The sequence below is a fragment of the Puma concolor genome, chromosome F2, assembly GCF_028749965.1.
Source record: "Puma concolor isolate L17-30 chromosome F2, mPumCon1.1.hap2, whole genome shotgun sequence".
Taxonomy (NCBI): domain Eukaryota; kingdom Metazoa; phylum Chordata; class Mammalia; order Carnivora; family Felidae; genus Puma; species Puma concolor.
Genome location: NC_141684.1, coordinates 9,980,838 through 9,986,639, shown reverse-complemented (window position 1 = coordinate 9,986,639; position 5,802 = coordinate 9,980,838).

Sequence of the window (5,802 nt, the reverse complement as noted above, 5' to 3'; positions counted from 1 at the left end):
ACGGGTGTTCTGGCGGGTGGAGGTGGTCCGCTCGCGGAGAAGTGCTCCCAAGCATGCGTGCCCCCCGCCCCCATTCCCAGTCCTCTCAGGGTGTCAACACCCACACATTTCATTAGCAGCTGCAGAAGTCGCCGTGGATCTTCAATTGTGGATCCCAGGGGACTGGATTCGTTCACTCGCCCGCTCCAGAGGGATGGCAGTGGGGGAGACGGGGGGTGGGGGGGTCCGAGGGGATGAGGGGGACAACACTCGGCAGAATAAGACGGATTCTGGCTCGGCGAGAGCGCTGTTCAAAGGGAAGGGAGCTGGCATCCGTTCTGTTCCGGAATCTGCTTTGCAGGCATCCCCTCCAGTCCGGCGCTACGCCCGGGGCCGTGGGGCCCCCTTTGCCGTGGCCGTGTCACAGACACCGAAGCCGAGACCCGTGGAGGGAAGGTCTAGCTTCTTCCGCCCGGACACGTACGGCTTCCCTGGATCTGCCCCTTCCTCACTCTGCCAAACCATCTCCGACTTTGAAGCTGATGCTTCCAGGATGCTTATCGTTTTCCAGACCCCAAACGAATTCTTGCCGTCCCGGCTTTGCTTGTGCTGTGCCCTGAGCCTCGGACGCCTGCTCCCCTTTGTGTCACTGGCCCTTACTTTTTCACGTTCTGCCCAGAGTTCCAGAGGGCCTACCCGACCCCCAAACCGGGCTGGGTTAGGGACACCTTCCCTGGCTCCCGTAACGCCGGGACGCCCTTCTCTCGCTGCCCTTGTGACCCCGGGTTGCAATGACCTGTGTCGGGGACCGTTGCCTCCACTGAACCAGGGGCTTCCTGAGGGTAAGAACGCTGACAAATGTAAGCGCGGTTCAGCAGATATCTCTGCAGTGGACGAATGAGCAGCCCGTGGTTGAACTATGCCATCAAATGGCCAACTTATCAGCCAGTGAGTGACGGCCCAGTGGAATCATGGAATCCTCGCAAGGACGCACCCACCTCTCCTGTCCTGGATGCTGTCCGAGACCGGCATCCTGGTTGCAGTCCTGCCATCCCCCAGGTGTTTCCTCCAAGGACGTCTGCAGTCCGGGCATCCGTTTCCCAGACGACCCAGACCAAGGCACCACTCCCGCCTCTTAGAGACTAGGCGTGCGGGCGGAGGCCTCAAGCACAGACCGGGGCGCCTGGGTGGCTCAGTCGATTAAGCGCCCGACTCTTTGTTTTGGCTCAGGTCGTGATCCCATGGTTCGTGAGTTCGAGCCCCAAGTCAAGCTCTATGCTGTCAGGGCAGAGCCCGCTTGGGATTCTCTCCCTCCCTCCCTCTTTGCCCCTCCCCTGCTCGTGCTCTCTCTCTCTCCCTCTCTCAAAATAAACAAACTTAAAAAAATTAAAAAACAAAACAACAAAAAACAGACCTCCCCCCCCCGCCCCCCCCCGCAGCGCCTGGACCAAAACCTGGTGAATTTGTTGGCTGGATAGCATAGAATCCGTGGTGGTCACACACTCACCCCTGCAAAGTCAGGTCTGCAGGTATGGGACATTTAAATCCACACGCGCATGTATATGTTTGCACTTCAACTTTCTATGGCTCTATTTTTTAAAAAAAAATTTTAATGTTTATTTATTTTTGAGAGAGGGAGAGTGTGTGTGCAACTTTCTATGGCTCTGGTTTTTAAAAGAAATTTTTTTAACGTTTATTTATTTTGAGGGAGAGAGAGTGTGTGTGCAAAGGTGTGCACGGAGAAGTGGCAGAGAGAGGGAGACAGAGGCGCCAAAGTGGGCTCCGTGCCGACAGCAAAGAGCCTGATGTGGGGCTCGAACTCATGAACTGGGAGATTGTGACCTAACCAACTGAGCCTCCCAGGTGCCCCAACTATGGCTTTAATTTTTTTTTTTAATGTTTATTTATTTTTGAGAGAGGGAGAGAGAGACAGAGTATGGACAGGAGAGAGGCAGAGAGAGAGGGAGACACAGAATCCGAAGCAGGCTCCAGGCTCCGAGCTGTCAGCACAGAGCCCGACATGGGGCTCGAACCCACAAGCCGAGAGATCATGACCTGAGCCGAAGTCGGACGCTTAACTGACGGAGCCACCCAGGTGCCCTGATGTGATCTCATTTTAAAGGATAGGGAAGAGACTGAAAAGCTATAGAATATTTCATAGTTTTATCATAAAAAAGGACGGACACCAAGGCCATAGTTGGAATTTGAACAAGACAGTCAGGGTCTGGGTACAGGTGGAGCCGCTGGCCCTGGGGACCCAAATCACAACAAAATGGCTTTAATGAGGAAAAAAAAAACATCCGCGAGGGAGCTAAATAATCAATAGCAGCCCGTCAAGTTCTGGAAGTGGGAGTGCTCCTTTGTCGTGCAGGGAAGGTCTGGGGCGGAGCTCGGGAGCACCCAGAGCTGAAGGAGAGCTTCGGGGTCCTCCGTGAAGTGCCTACCCTATAACGGGTGCTCACCGATTTCCGGGGAGCACGCAGATCTCTGCGCGTCCTCTAACTCGGGTCACGGTCGAGACCAATTCTCAATAATGTTGACACCCTCACTACTGTGTTTGGAAGGGAATCTTGCAGAGGGAGGCTCAGCGTGTTGGTCCCCAGTTTACCCGAACACGAGGAGGGAAGGAAGAAATGGCTGGGTAAATGGGTGACGTCAGTCACTCGGGAGCCAGAGCAGTCGTAGGAAGGAAAGAAGGAGGTGGGGGGCTTCGAGAGCTGCACCAATGTGCAAACGAGAAAGGAGGGAGCCGGAAGTCTCGGAATCGTCACCACGACTCCACGTGAACTGGAAATGAGTGCCCGGGCTGCCAGGGAGCTTGCTCGGATGTCTTCAGGCTCTGGTGGTGCGGGACCCCGGTGCGGGGTGGAGGTGCCTTCGCAGCAGACACACCGACACAGGGGTGTTTCCTGTCGCATGTGGAGAGGACTGACACACTCCGAGGAAACGAGCGAAACACGGGCCAGCGGCCGGCGAGCAAAGGCAAGACGAGATGTACCATCGGGGGGAGGAATGGTTAAGTGGCCACCCTGCCTTCTGCTCTCCCTGGATCTCCTCCTCATCGCCCATCCCGCACCTCGTGCCCCGGGCAAGGTCCTCAAATATCAGCTGAATTAAATCTGTGGCCCGTCATTACTGTTTGACTTCCATCCCTCCCAGGCAAGGGGATAAAAGTAGTAACAAGCAAATAAGATGACATTTGACAACACTCCCCAGTGTTCATGTTAATTACATAACAAGCCAGAAATTCGGTGGAAGATACCGTTACTCACCGCCGTGAGGGGCCATCAGCATACTCAGGAGAAGCACGATCATAGCGCGAGGGCAAAGGAGGGGCTGAGGCATCCAGGGAACAGCCTCCTGGGAGAGAAGTCGGTGGAAGATGATGAGTACGCTCTCGGAAATCCCAGGAAGTAAGAACGCCCACGAGCTCTTTGTCGCATAGCGCATTGAGCATTGAGGTAGCAGGAGAAAGCCCTAGGAGGGTTTCTGTCCCAGCTTCGCCACTAACCAGCATCAACTAATGACATTCAGGAGATCACCTTCTCTCCCTGAGATTCAGTTCATCCATCTGTAAAATGGAATCTGAACCCGGGCTCCTTGAGGCCACAGATCTGGTGTCATTTATTCATTTCCCCCATGGTCCCTTATTGTGCTGCGGCAGACACATCGCAAAGATCCCAGAATGCAAAGTGAGCGAAAACCTCTCCTTATCTGTGAGTTGTTCACAGAATAATAGGGAAAGGAGGCAGCTGAACAAGGGCTATAGTTTGACTTTTGTAGACGGAGCTGTAAATAACCCATATATTGGGCTACCGGGGCATTCTGAGTATATACCTTCAGTAGTCTGACTTTGAACCTTACCAACGCTTGACATAGGAATAAATTTGGCAACCACAAGGTGGCGCTGCCTGCCAACAAACAGTGCTTTCCTGAGGGACTAATTCTTCCTTCCCCGTGGCTTCTGAGCTATTTGAACGCCTGGTTGCTGTCCTAGCCTTCAAGAGACCATGCTTCAGGGACTGCCATGGGGGTCGTGGCAAGGGGGCAGAGTCCAAGAACTGACCGCATTTCAATCATAGCGCCCCGTGATCTGAGCAAGTCAACAAATACTTACCTTCAGTAGGCACTTAGTGCAAACAGGCCAGCCATGTATTTAATGGGGAAGGAAAAACATTAAAGACCAGAGGGATTTTAGAATAATTTTAACTCCCTGGGAACATAACTCCTTCAAGAATGTCAGATGGATGGTTGACTTGTGCGTAGAACAGAGTATGAATGATAGCACAGTGTGATCGTGCTACCCCAGGGGCACCCACATGGCTGCTGGATGAGGTTGTACATGTTGTGCACTGGGCAAAGGTGTCGCACTGAGGGGCACATAGGGGCTGAAATGCATCCAGTGTTCAACTCCCAAGTTTGCCCTCTGCCGGGCTGCATCACCCTGGAGGAAAGAGCACTTCCTACAGTTTGTCCTCCCAGAGACAAAGGCTGTCCCATGTCCTGGTGGCCCTGCAAATGGACCCAGGGCCACAGTGGGCCACTCTGCCTCGTGGGCAGGGATTTGTACTGTGGAAGGTGTCCCAAAGGAGAAAACATTGGTAGGTCCTGAGATCGTTACTCTGTGGACCTTCCCCAGGGCCTAGCATAGCCTCTAGTAGCTATAGAATAAATGTTTGTGGAACGACTGCGGAGGGCAGAATGTGAGTTCTTGGAGATTCCCACTGAGCTCAAGCATCTTCTAAGACTCTGGTTATTATCTGATGGACAGAATGCTCTGCTTTAACCTTTTGTAGCCACATAAATTCCTACAGCAGGTTAACGTTACAGGTTAGACCAGCTCTCTGATCGTTCTGCGGAGATTTGGGTCTGAGTGGCTCCTTGTCAAGGCCAAGAAACCAGACTGAAACTTCAGGGTGAGGCCTGGGATGTCTCCGGATGGAAAGTGGCCACCCTGGAAACTCTGTGGGTGAACAGCTGAAGGCATTCTAGAAGGTCATACCCACTGAAGTCATACCCACAAGACTGAGGCTGATGTCATCACCTGGTACATTTGGTATCATTGCCACCACAAGGAGGGCATGCTAGGAGGTCTTGCGGTGGGGTCCCCTCCCTCAAGAAAGGGAAGAAAAGCCTCAAGGCAACCTGGCTATACGCGTACGTGACAACATCCTTCATGACCTTGTAACATGAGACTATTTACTCAGACTGCATGTTTGCGTGTTACCATATATGGGGGACAAAGAAGCAGAAAACACATTAAAAAAAACGACTCCAGGTGGCGTTCTGGGCTCAGTTCTTCGGGTACAAACCCAACTGAACCGTTTCCTGGGGGAAAAAAAAAGCCTCGGTGTCACGACCCTCTGTGCGAGAATCCTGCGACAGTCGGAGCTTGGAGAAGGCACTGGATTCATCTCGTTCAAACTCTCTTTACAGATGAGATCATTGAGCCCCTGAGACCGGCAACTTATGGTCACAATGTCCCACTTCCCATGAGCTGGGAAGTGCTCATGATAATAACAGTGCCACTTATGAGGCTATTGTGAGGGCTGAATGAGCTGATCCACGCAGGGCAGTAACAACAGTGCCTGACGGAGAGAAGTGGCTGGAAAACATTAGTAATTACAGCCACTGTGTCTGGCACACAGGAAAGACTCAGTAAACAGCAGCTGTTACGATAAAGGCCCCTCTGCCCTGTTTGAGTGGAAGCCCCGCCCCCCGTCTGGTGAAATGAAGCAGGTGGTCAGTTTCGCGTAGCACCTGCTGTCCTTTTTCTCCTAGGACACTCACTTCCGGGAGGCGATTCCCCTGGGTTGTCCTGCC